Source organism: Lactuca sativa, chromosome 9 (assembly GCF_002870075.4).
Source record: "Lactuca sativa cultivar Salinas chromosome 9, Lsat_Salinas_v11, whole genome shotgun sequence".
NCBI classification, from domain to species: Eukaryota; Viridiplantae; Streptophyta; class Magnoliopsida; order Asterales; family Asteraceae; genus Lactuca; species Lactuca sativa.
The window spans coordinates 169737658-169750954 of NC_056631.2; positions in this window are offsets into that span (position 1 = coordinate 169737658).

Genomic DNA, 13297 nt, shown 5'->3' on the forward strand with positions numbered 1-13297 from the left:
AAATGAGGACTTTTCATTTTTCCTAACTCTTGTGTTCTTTTAATGGTTTTTAATCCAAGAGACTTTTGGTTTTCCATAACTTGAGGACAAGTTATGGACTCCATTAAAACACATTATGATCATGAATTAATCTACCACATAGGTTACAAATAATTCCTATGATCATCTAAACATCATAAGAACAAGAATATGAATATGAACACTTTCAAGAATCAAAATCACATTTAATCTTTGTAATTTTGATAACTAGTTGTTGTAAATGAGTTAGAAAAGACATTACACCTTCTAAAATAAGTTTTCAAGTACCAAAACATTTTAGGGTAATGATTCTAATCCATTTCCAGCAACTCAAGTCGAAATTCTGCACTCTGTCGACCCTACTCGCCGAGTGCATAAACCTACTCGCCGAGTAGGTTGAAGATACACATGAACTCGACAAGTCCTCCCCATGGACTCGCCGAGTCCATCAGTCAGACAGCAGAATTTTCGACTTTCTTCAACTTTTAAGCACAAATAACAAACAAACAAGCCTAGGCTCTGATACCACTGATGGGTTTTGAGCATTCTAACACTTCCTAAGTGTACATGCAACCCTAATAACCTTGGATCTATGTTTGTCTAATTATCATGCAAAGTTGAATTCCAAGGTTATATTCCTATCTAGCATACATGGGGAACAATTTTAACTTGAATCATAGATAGAATAACTTACCTTGTTGTTGCTTGTGTTCCTTGAAACCTTGTGAGCCTAGCACCCCAAATGTGATGCCTCAAATGCTTCACACAACACCAAATGCTCTTGGAAAGACTCTTGAGATAACACACACTTCTCAAAATCGGCCAAGCCCTCTAGTTTCTTAGTGTATAACTTGTGTTCATATGTATGGCCAATTTTGTGGAGAATGGGACTCTTATATAGTGTTGACACATCTAGGGTTACACCATGTAAACCCTAATGTGTCATGACTCTTCATTTTCATGACCCATGGGTTTGTAACTCCCATGGAGCATCCTATGGGTAGAACCCAACTTGATAATCCATGGAGCCTTTTAGCCCACTATACAAGATATGAATGATTTACATAATCAACCCATATATTTAATTAGTTATCCTTTGATCACTTAATTAATTCCAAATTAATTCTTTGATCAACTAATCAAATAATATTATTAATATATTAGAACTTATAATATATTAATAATCTCCAAGTGTTATTTCTCTCATTTAGTCTATCCAATTACATGGTGCCATGCAACCCAAATGGACCATGCCGGGTCGGGTCAAGTACAAGCCCGAAATAGTTATGGACTTAGACACCTTATCCAACAGTTTTGACCTCATGTATGAGTTAAAACCCTTGGAAAGGTCTTAATGGGTCGTAAAGGATTGTTGGAAGGATATGGAGCATGCAAAGGCATAAAGTTTCCAACTTTGTGCTTTAGGACGTCTTAATGGACTCAAATCTAAAGTTGGACGTTGAAATCCCAAGTATTAAGCACTTAATGGTCAATTGTGCATGTCCTGCTTGTACAAAGTGTGTAGATTCACGTACGCAATGTGTAGTGCTTAAAGGGGTAGTACACTGAGTGTACAAGAGTGGTATGTAGGGCGTACGCACTCTAGTTGGGTTTTAGTTTTCGTGTAGGCTTGTAAGCCCTTTGGGCCTTATTCAGTTTTGGGTCTGGTCATATTTTGGGTTAGTGGTCCGATTTATATGTTTTTGGCCATGGTTTTTTTGGTTGGGTCTTATTAAGCCATGTTGTCCATTAATAGATTTGGACATGGATTTCGGGCCCATTAGCAAAGGGAAGACTCTTGGGCCATTATGAAAGGACTTGGGCTAAGAATGTGTTTGGGCTTAAAGGGAAGGCCCATTTGAGGAGTTGGGCTCAAATTAGAAAATTGGGCCATTAGTGCACTTTATGGATATTACCGTTTTGGGCCTTGTCGATTTTGGACTTGGGACTTAGTTCTGAATTTTGTTGGGCCAGGGGTAAAATGGTCAGTTTACCCCTAAGTATCGATTATGGATCATGGTTTGGGACCTAATTGCTAATTGGGCGATATTTTGGTATTGACAGCTCGAGGAGTTGCCAGGGCAGTAGTTAAGGATTTCTTGCAGGGAATTTCAGCATTCGAGGTGAGTCTCCTCACCATACCAATGGGTCGAAGGCACCAAGGCCGACCCATTATGTGTTATGTGGTATGCTAGTTGGTTATGTGTTAGGTGGTATGCTAGTTGATTATATGGTACATTATATGCTAGTTTTCTTTGTGATACTTACGTGAAAGACCATGGGGGTGCCCATGTCACTTGGTTATAAGACCATGTAGGGGTGACCATGAAATTCCAGGTAAAGACCATGGGGTGCCCATGGCACTTGGTTATAAGACCATGTGGGGGTGCTCATTGCATTCCAAGTAAGACCATGGGGGTGCCCATGACACATAGGTGTAAGACCATGTGGGGGTACCCATGGCATCCTGGAGTAAGACCCTGGAGGGTGTCTAGGGCATTGTTATATGTTTATATGCATGGCTTATGTGATTGATATGGTTTATGTGATTATGTGGATTATGTGGGGTATGCTCTGGGGAGTTCACTAAGCTTCATGCTTATAGTTTTTTTTATGGTTTTAGGTATCATCGGTGTGGAAAGGAAGGGCCCGACTTTATCGCAGCATACACACCCGTATTTTCCGCAATATGTGATTTTGGGATGAACTCTAATAAATGTTTTTAATTAGCAATGATTTGGAATGTTAAATTAAATGATATCCGTGTTTTGACTATAATAAAAATGAAATTTTTACCCTTGGTTTTTGGGTTGTTACAAGTTGGTATCAGAGCTTTGGTTTAAGGGATTCGGACATACTTTCAGGTGTGTCTGGAATCAAACTGAGGATCTGTAAAGTTTTCAAAAGAAAATTGTTTTCAAGGAAATAATTTTCTAAGACAAGAAAGGGTGTGGTGCATGAAATCGGCCGAGCTCAAGTAAGTTTTCCCCAAAATACCCATATATGTTATCTATTATGACTTGATTTATGAATCTATGAATCACATGCTATTTAGGGCTAGGAGAGATGCCTTTATATGTTGTATGAGTTGGTAGACTTGCATGCTAGTGCTGAGTAGTCAGCGATAGATTGGCCTGATATCTGATGCTTGTAGCCTTGGGGATACTGGATGCCATGATGGAATGAGAATGACTATTGGTATTAGTAACTGTTAAGTGTATGCTTTGAAAATTGTATATGGTTAGGATCTTATAGCCTTAGAATAAATGATTTGGCTTTATTTCCCGTTCCTTGTCTGGTTGTGGTCCTAGGGTAGAGTCTATTATTTGACAGTCTATTAGATCCTGTTATGTGTATAATTTGCATGCATAAGGCAACCGACAGTGAGGATGGATGTGGATAGCATGAGTTGTGGTATGTGGGCTGAATGTTCTATGATAGTTTCATGGGTTGGAGAGTTATTAAACAAATGTCGCTTGCTTTGTGCTTTGTGATTTGTGGAACTCTTGAATGATGGGATTTAGCTACTAAGTAGACATGACGATATCCGGGATGTGGATGGCTGGCATCATGGGGAGTTCTTCAGCAGCTGATGGCAGGTTGAGGTTGCGAACCTAGGAAAGCCTAGGATATGCTCTAGTGAGTTATTGGGGCGGTTCAGTGAGGTTGGGAGTCTAGGAGTTGCTCCGGTGGGTATCGTGCTACTGTTTATCAGATATTTGGTACATTAGTGGAGTAGGTGACTTAGAGGATTCGGGAGGATTGCTGAGGAAAGTATGGATAGGTGTGGAAGGTAGTATTGGCCGTGTTGAGTATTTGAGATATTGAAACTAATTTGGCATATTTGGTTATTTAGGGAAGCCTTTTTAGGGTTAATCATTTTATGATTCCCTACGGTGCCTTTATAGTAGAAGTTCTTAATCGAGCTCTTCTAAGGCATTGGTTTTATTTTAAGGCATAGATTTTATATTTATGGTATATATTTATTGTTCCCTATAAATAGTTGTTAGGTTAGCTTTTGGTGTAAGCTTTTTTACCAGATTAGGGTTTTCTCCGTACGTTCATCTCATAATCAATATACACGAAAAACCTTTGTCAGATTACTTGCATATGTTGGTGATTGATTCTTGATTGTTCTTGATATTTCGCATTTGTAATCTCGGATTTATTCCTAACAGGCCGTACTATTGAAAGCACAGGATCCATACTCGAATCGATGAGAGTCTTGGAGAATCTAAGAAGCTTATGGGAAGGAGAATTCTTGGTTATGATCTGATCAAAGGGATAACTGCTTTGCCAGATGACGATGAGCACACATGGGGGAGGACCAGGGTTTGGTCCCGGCTTCGGTGGTGAGCCAGTTAGTGGAGGGATTGCCAAGGATTTGAGTTCGCATTGGAATAAGGAGATGGAAAGTCTTTTCTGTACTAGTCCCTACCCCTTAGGAGTCGGGGTTTGGTTCTCCTTGCATCTTTTGTATTGGGCAGCACGGATTGATTGTGCAATCTATTACGCTTCCGGGATTGGAGATTATGTCTTGGGAGTAGTTTGTAGCCCGATTTAGGGCAGAGGTTGCTTCAGCTACTGCAGTTTAGCCGTGGATGATTGAACTGGTGAGGGTGTCAGGGTGCAAGACCTTGAATGATATGATTTCTAGAGCTGAGGGCGGTAGATCGATTTGGGGTACCTCGAGAAGAGAGGATCAGGTCAGGTGCATTTAGTGGAGGGTCTCGGGAAGAGACCCAAGACTTCTGAGCAATGTTTGAGAGGACAGCAGGGTCGGAGTCAGTACGGCACGTGCGGAAAACCGTATGATGGAGTTATCACTCCAAGAGTATGAGTTGTTACAAGCATAGCAGGATTGATCGTGTTAGAAGGTGACATTGCGAATGGGTGCTCGGATTTGGGCGTGTCCGATCTGATGGATCGGTGGTGAGGTTTTGGACGGTTGTGATGAGGTGAGAGTGTTGCGAGACTGTGGGGTAGCCCGTAGCATTTACCAATCCCTAGACAACGGTAAGGTGGGGGTAAACTTGTATTCGACTTCAGATTTATTTGGTAAAAGGGTGGCTTCGGAAGTGATTAGGATCATCTGATTGGTTAAAATTACAAGAGTATTCTTCAGGATATCCAGAGCTGAGTGATCATTGTGTTTGGGTAGCAATGGGGCACTTGTGTTTTTCGGCACATGATTTGGGCGGGTCATGCATATTGATGGGAATGGATCGGAGGTCCATAAGGTGTAAGAGGTGGAAGAGAATTGTTGAGCCCAAGTAGGGGAGAAACAAGTGGATGCTAAGGCCTAGGTTGTGTTGATGGGAGTTCAGGAAACTCCTAATCGCCGGTCGGCATCACCTTGATCATGCATAGTAAACAGTGGGAATCCATAGGTGTGACCCAAACGCTTGATGGCATATAGGATTTGGCTCGAGAGGTGCGACATTGTGATAGTTGAGTGTGGTGAGGCAATGGGTGGTAAGCATGGTCGGATGGAAGTAGTGTTAGGCTGCGATAGGATCATAACATTCATCGATTCGAAGTAGACTATTTATGTGATGATCACAAGCATTGAAAGGAGATCAGCTCGTGCTTTGGGCACACCGGCCAGGGTTGGCAAGGAATTACTCTCTGTTCCAAGAAGAGGATCTTCGAAGTCCGTGGTAGAGCCTGGACGATTATGAGAATTCAGAATGGAACTAGTAGAGATTGTTGAGTCAAGGGTTTGGATCTTGAGTTGCAAGATCATGTGGATGGTCAGTATGTGATGCAGTAGGGTTTAGGCTGGGTAGCCTTGATATTTGATCTCTTAGGAACCTGGTGGTTGGACCAGGTACAAGACTGGTAGTCTCGGGGTCTCGGGGATTGGCTTTAGGGTAGTTATTTATCGGTCGAGTAAGGGATGTTGGGAAGTTGTGGTGCATTATGCAAATGCAGATCCGGGGATCTCGGGGTAGGAGCGAAGTATCGAGTTGGTTTTGGGTAAGATCCTGAATCGGAGTTTGCGCGTGTTCCGTGTGAGATTTTCGTTCCAGTGGAATAAGGATTGAGTTATTTGTACGCTGAGGGCATTTGTTCCTTGGACTTCGGGATCTGAGCGTGATATCATTTTAAGCACCTGAAGTCAACGGTGTTGTTGGGATGCGGGAGGTGTTCGGCTGGTCTTCAAGAGTTGTGTTGCTTTTGGAAATCGTTAGTTGTGATACACTAGCATTGCTAAGCGTCGGTCGTCAGCAGATCGATCATTGGAACGTAAGAAGGATTAGCAATCCTTCAATTTTTATGTGACGAGAGGACTTAGTTGAATTTGAGTGGGGGAGAACCGCTTAGGTGTCCAGGACAGAAGCAAGTGTGAAACTAGGATGCGTTTCGCACCCCCATTGGGGGGAGAAAAGGTGGTCCAAGAGATTGTCTGAATGGAGGATTGTGGGAGCTAGGAGTCGGGGAAAACTTCCCAACAATTGAGATCGCGTGTACTCGGTGTAATAACATACTTTTGGGAAAACATGTTGGAATTTCAGTAAGGACTTGAGTTCAGTCAGGTGTTAGACCGTGTGCGTGGTCAACGGTGGGAAGTATTGTAAGGCTACGGAGTAGCCGTATCACTCACTAACAGTCAGATAATATGGAAAGTGTTGTAAGACTGCAGTGTAGTCGTGACATTCACATGATTCGTTCAGATGACTTAGGCCAGGGTGGGCCAGTTCGCAAGGTTGTGAGTAGGTCACGACATAATTTTCTGGTAGCATTCACTTTTCTGCGTCAGATTTAGTGGCGACAGGTTGTCAGACTATCCTGATCGGATAGATCAAAAGGATTAAAGGAGCGATGATTGGCGGTATGGATAGGGCAGTATTGTTAGACGAGGTGTCCATCGGAGGTCGCGTTGGGCGAATTCAAGGTTGCTTGTTGGCTCAACAATCGGGAAGGGATCCGATATTTCGGATAGTGGTAGGCAAGAATGGGATCCAGGGAAGTCATGGTTGTTATGAAAAGCAGCAAGTGGTAGCAAGAAGAGTCGAAGTGAGTTCAGTGACTTGGGGTTCGTGTGTGGAGTTGCTTGTATTCGGGGTATACACTAAGTTGTTCGCAGTTGGATTAAATAATATCAGAGTGGCTGTTTAGACCATGTTGCGCAGCTCTCGTCTGAGTCTAACCGTTGCAGGGAAGAGTCTCCTACTCGAAGGATTATTTGAGCCACCTACCAAGTTGAGCGTTATGTAGCCGCAATTGATCAGTAACCTTGTTCCTTTGGAAGCCTCAAGGTAATATGGGTGGAAAGTATTTTATTTAGGCTGGTTTTCTTATGGAAAAAGTTCGATGATGGTTCAATGTGAGTAGATGTCGGGAATTTAGGTCAATTTGAAGTTTCAAGTTTGGAAGGATAGAAGTGGTTTTATACAAGAGGGTTTAAGGTTCATTCCTTTTTAGGTTGGTAAGTCCTTTTAGGGTTGGTATCAGTTGCCTTGGGAAGGCTGTATTTATTGCGGATTGTGGAGATATCGACCAGATCGTCGGGTGTGCTCGGGAAGGTAAGAACAGATTTCGAGGACAAAATCTAATTCAACTGGGGGAGAGTTGTAACACTCCAAATCTGGTAGTTACTTTTTATACCCTTGAAATGAAAATTGTGGCATAATGGTCCCTTCGTATGTTGGGTGTACTCTTGGAGTACGCTTAGCGTACTAAGGATGGATGATCGTGGAGGGTCATCACATACATTGGGCGTACCAAAGGGTACGCGGTGCATACGTGACGAATATGCAAAACCCTAATTCTCAGACTTGACACCTATTTAAGCATCCTTAACTCATTGGTACTAAACCCTAACCAGCCTCTAGAGCCTCTTTTCATCCCTTTACCTCAGTTTTCCTTTGAGAGTGTGATTTTGGAGCATAGAAGTGTGTTGGTGGCCATTTTGGACCTTATTCAAGAAGAAGAAGTTAGTAAGCAAGCTTGGGATGGCATTGGACTTCAAGATCCTGCATCTAGTTCACTTTGAGGAACTTTTGGAGGTACAAAGTCTCAATCTTGCCACATTATTAATTAGATTGAGTTAGGGTTTGCTATATTGTCCCCTTTTGTGATCATGAATCATCTCTTGGAAGTTTGATCAACTCCATAGCTTAGGAAGAGTAGATCTGAGATCCCTTGGTTCATTAGTACCATAAAAATGTAGTCTTGATGGGTGATTTTGACCTCAAGCTTGAGATAAGACCCTTGGAAAGGTCTTAATGAGTTGTAAAGGGTTGTTGGGAGCATATGGAGCATGCAAAGGCATAAAGTTGCCAACTTTATGCCTTAGGACGTCTTAATAGACTCAGATCTAAAGTTGGACGTTGAAATCCTAAGTATTAAGCACTTAATGGTCAAATGTGCACATCCTGCTTGTACGTTGTGCGTAAATTCACATACGCAACGTTTACTACTTGAATTGTAGCACGCTGAGGGTACTGGAGTGGTACGTCGGGCGTACGCACTCCAGTTGGTTTTTAGGCTTCGTGTGGGCTTGTAAGCCCTTTGGTCCTTATTCATTTTTGGTTCTGGTCATATTTTGGGTTAGTGTGACAACCCAAGTTGTTCCGTTACATTTCCCCGTTACCGTTAACGAAATATTCCAGTTTATAAAAATTCCGTTAATAAGGGGTCGTCAAATAAATAAATGTTTCATTTATTTATGTCGTTAAGTCGTGATAAGAGAAATAAAAACTCAAAGTACACATTTCCATTTAAATGGAAAAGTTAGTTTTTATTATTACGACCACTAAATCGGGTGCGACCAAAAGCCCCATTTAACGGCAGTATTGGGTAGAATTCCACTGAGCCCCGACTCAAAACCCTATATAAGGGTGAGTGGAGTCCATTGGAGACTTTTTACACTCTCCTCTCTCTCTCTCTCTACAACTTAAATTCGAGCCAAAAATCGTCCGTTTCGAGCCCCAAACGAGTAGGTAAACTATCCTAACTCGTTGTGTAACTTATCTAGCGTACAAATTCGAGTTTAAAACATAAAATAGGGACAACATCATGAGTTTACGGCCCAAGAACACTCTTGGGCCGTGAACACCAATTAATGGGGTTTTTAAGCCCCAAAACCCCTCCAAATTGTCCCTAAGGCTTGGATATGACTTGTAGGCTTATGGAATCGGACTTAGAACACCTTGAACTAGCATTTTGAAGAGTAAACAAGAGTTTACTGCCCAAGAACATGCTTGGGCCATAAACTCCTCTTCATGGGGAGTAAACTCATTTTTGTCTGTTAAAAATGCCCTTAAACACACCAATGGCCTTAGATTAAATTCTAGAATTGACCAACAACAAGCTAGGGACCTTAAATGCAATTAAAACAACTCCATAAGGAGTTTACGGTCGTAAACCCCTCATGGAAGGGTACCTGGGCCGTAAACTCCCACAAAGGGGTTATTTGGTGCCCTAAACTCCCCATTTGACTTGGAAAAATGCTTAGAAATTTACCCACTACCACTTAAGCCCTTAAAACACCAAAAGAAAGAGGGTATAGGAGCTTACGGCCGTAAGCTCCCTTGCTTATGGCCGTAAACTCCTCAAAGGGGGCCATTTCATGCTTAAACTCATTCACACTTTATGGTTTTGGACTTAGGATAATTCCATGAGCAAGTAGAAGCCTTAAAACACCCTACAACACCCTCACCATGAGTTTACGGCCATAAACTCATGGGGAGTAGTCCCTGGGCCATAAACTAAGTGTTAAGGGTTTACTCTTGGAGAGTAAACTCCATTCCCTAGCAATACACACCCTTAGACGCTACCCGGGACACCCAAACACTTATCTAAAGTGTTTTCCGCTCCTTTGAGTGCGTATACTTGTTTAATTAGTATTAAATATACTAATTGTATGTGGACATATGTTATCATATGTTAAATAGGTCATTGAGTGTGTTCGAGTCCTTGCGTGACACCGAACGCCCAAACGGTACCTTCGTCGGACCTACTTACACCAGGTGAGTTCATACCCCTGAATGAACCTTTTAAATGTTTTCACATGTTTTATAGGGGGGAATACAAGTTAAACATGCCAGTTATCATATCAATCACATGTGATTGATAACCCGCATGCACAAGATTTTACCACTGTACACTGTTTTACCGAGTAGGACACTATAATGGTTTTCAATTGTTTCAAAACTCTTACTTATACTGTTTTATCTAAATTCATTATAAATTGGTTTATGAAAGATTTTCTAAGGTTTTCAAACATATTTTACAAAAGAATACAAATTGTGATTTTCTCCGGATATAAAGGTTTTTCATCAAAGTTTCCCTTTTTCGACGTATACTTTTACTTGTTAAATACTACTGCTTCGCTTATACTTATTTTATACTCCTACTCTGTAACGCTTTCTCTTATACTTGAAGTCACTTATACCTGATGGACGCTTATACTTATTCACACTCTTACTTAGTGATACGATTCTATTTCGCTTATACTTGATATCGACTCTACTTCACTTATACTCGACAGACGCTCTTACTTCACTTATAGTCGTCTCTACTTCGTGATATGCTTATACTTGTTCGACACTCCTACTTCACTTGCGACCGCTTTTACTTCACTTGTTCGACACTCCTACTTCACTTGCGACCGCTTTTACTTCACTTGTTCGACACTCCTACTTCACCTGCGACCGCTCCTACTTCACTTATTAGACACTCCTACTTCACAAGAATCACTTCTACTTGATACACACTCAGTCGTAGTTAGATGTATGTCTGTGATTGTATAGATGAATATGAATAATGATTGAAGGACTTAGGAAGGCTTGTCCGCCCTATTTCCTTTTCTTCGTTGAGATGTGGTCTGGTGGGATCGGATGTCCATCCGAAGGTCGTTTGATTCATTACTTATATATTATGTACACAAGCATAGATATACGGGTTTACTTCAGTCAATTCAGTTAAGAGTCTCTACCTCTAGTTCAACACTTACATTAGAAACCCACTGGTTGGAAGTCTCTACCCACTATTTGGGATGCATCTTCAGGACACGACCTTCTCCGTCCTCTAGTTGGTAACCAGAGTCTCCTGTAGGGAGAGCGGACATTGTGTGTATAGATCTATACGGGATTGACAACCCCGCACCCAGACTGCTAGCTACAGTCCCGGCCTACCAAGCCAGCGGGTGGCAAATGCCACATTTTAGACACTTGTAGGGAGTCTGGTACTATAGTCAGTATGGTTACGAGTATCCCGTGCTACCTTATAATTCATTGGCTTTAAGGTAACGGTATTTCGCCAGCAATTTACACTGTATGCTGGTAATTCAATTTCAGAGTCACACTCTTTTGACCTTACAAGACGTATCTTTCATTTGATACTGTCTGGGGTCTGTCTCCTCTGTTTTGACCTTACAAGACGTATCTCTCATTTGATGCTGTCTGGGGTCTGTATCCACTGTATTCACAGTATCCACTGTATTCACTGTATTCACAGTATCCATTGTATTCACTGTATACATTGTATTCACTGTTTTAGACCTTGCTAGACATATCTTTCATTTGATATTGTCTGCGGTCTGTATTCACTGTTTTGGACCTTACCAGCTGTACCTTTCATTTGGTACCTTCTGGGGTCTGTGTCTCTATTTGTTAGACTGAAAAAGGCGTGTCGTTCGTTCAATACTCTCTTGGAGTCTATGATTCCTTTGCCTTAGTCAGCAGTCCTCACTTCTGAGGCATATGTTATTTCCCTGTTGTCTCTTGCTTTCTTTAATAATCAAATTCAGTATTTTGATAATGATAGCAATTATGGGAAAACCACTTTTTACCACATAACACTGACCAGTCTTGGTAGAAGGCTGCTTTGATTAAAGAAAATATAGGATTTTCTGGAAAGAACTCTAATACACTGTAAACACTTAAACTATTACTTTATAAAGTTATTTGGATGAAATGTCACTAAATACTTATGAACTCACCAGCATTTGTAAAAATGCTGATACGTGCTTTTCAAATAACTTGTATTCTCAGGTTAGCATTAGACAGGTACATCTCGGAGCTGTTGATGAAGATAGCTTAGTATTATGTTGTATCTATCCTATTACTTGTATTACTTTGATTTGATGTATTAATGTAACCATGTAAAATTATTACTATTAATGCAATGTCTTGTTGTACTTTGATTACTATAATGCATGTGTTGTGATACTTGACATGACGTCATCCACCCCAGAACGTTTCCGCCGTTCCGGTTTTGGGGTGTGACAGTTAGTGGTCCGATTATATGCTTTGGGCCATTGTTGTTTTGGTTGGGCCTTATTGAGCCATGTGGCCCATTAATAGATTTGGACATGGATTCTGGGCCTATTATCAAACGGAAAACTCTTGGGCCATTATGAAAGGACTTGGGCTAAGAATGTGTTTGGGCTTAAAGGGAAGGCCCATTTGAGGAGTTGGGCTCAAATTGGAAAATTGGGCCATTAGTGGGATTTATGGATATTACCGTTTTGGGCCTTGTCGATTTTGGACTTGGGACTTAGTTATGAATTTTGTTGGGCCAGGGGTAAAATGGTCAATTTACCCTCAAGTATCGATTATGGATCATGGTTTGGGACCCAATTGCTAATTGGGCGATATTTTCGTATTGACAGCTCGAGGAGTTGTCAGTGCAGTAGTTAAGGATTTCTTGCAGGGAGTTTCAACATTCGAGGTGAGTCTCCTCACCATACCAATGGGTCGAAGGCACCAAGGCCGACCCATTATGTGTTATGTGGTATGCTAGTTGGTTATGTGTTAGGTGGTATGCTAGTTGATTATGTGGTACGTTATATGCTAGTTGTCTTTGTGATACTTACATGAAAGACCATGGGGGTGCCCATGTCACTTGGTTATAAGACCATGTGGGGGTGCCCATGACATTCCAGGTAAAGACCATGTGGGTGCCCATGGCACTTGGTTATAAGACCATGTGGGGGTGCCCATTGCATTCCAAGTAAGACCATGGGGGTGCCCATGACACATAGGTGTAAGACCATGTGGGGGTGCCCATGGCATCCTGGAGTAAGACCCTGGAGGGTGTCTAGGGCATTGTTATATGTTTATATGCATGGCTTATGTGATTGATATGCTTTATGTGAATATATGGATTATGTGGGGTATGCTCTAGGGAGCTCACTAAGCTTCGTGCATATAATTTTGTTTATGGTTTCAGGTATCATTGGTTTGGAAAGGAAGGGCCCGACTTGATCGCAGCACACACACCCGTGTTTTCCGTAATATGTGATTTTGGGATAAACTCTGATAAATGT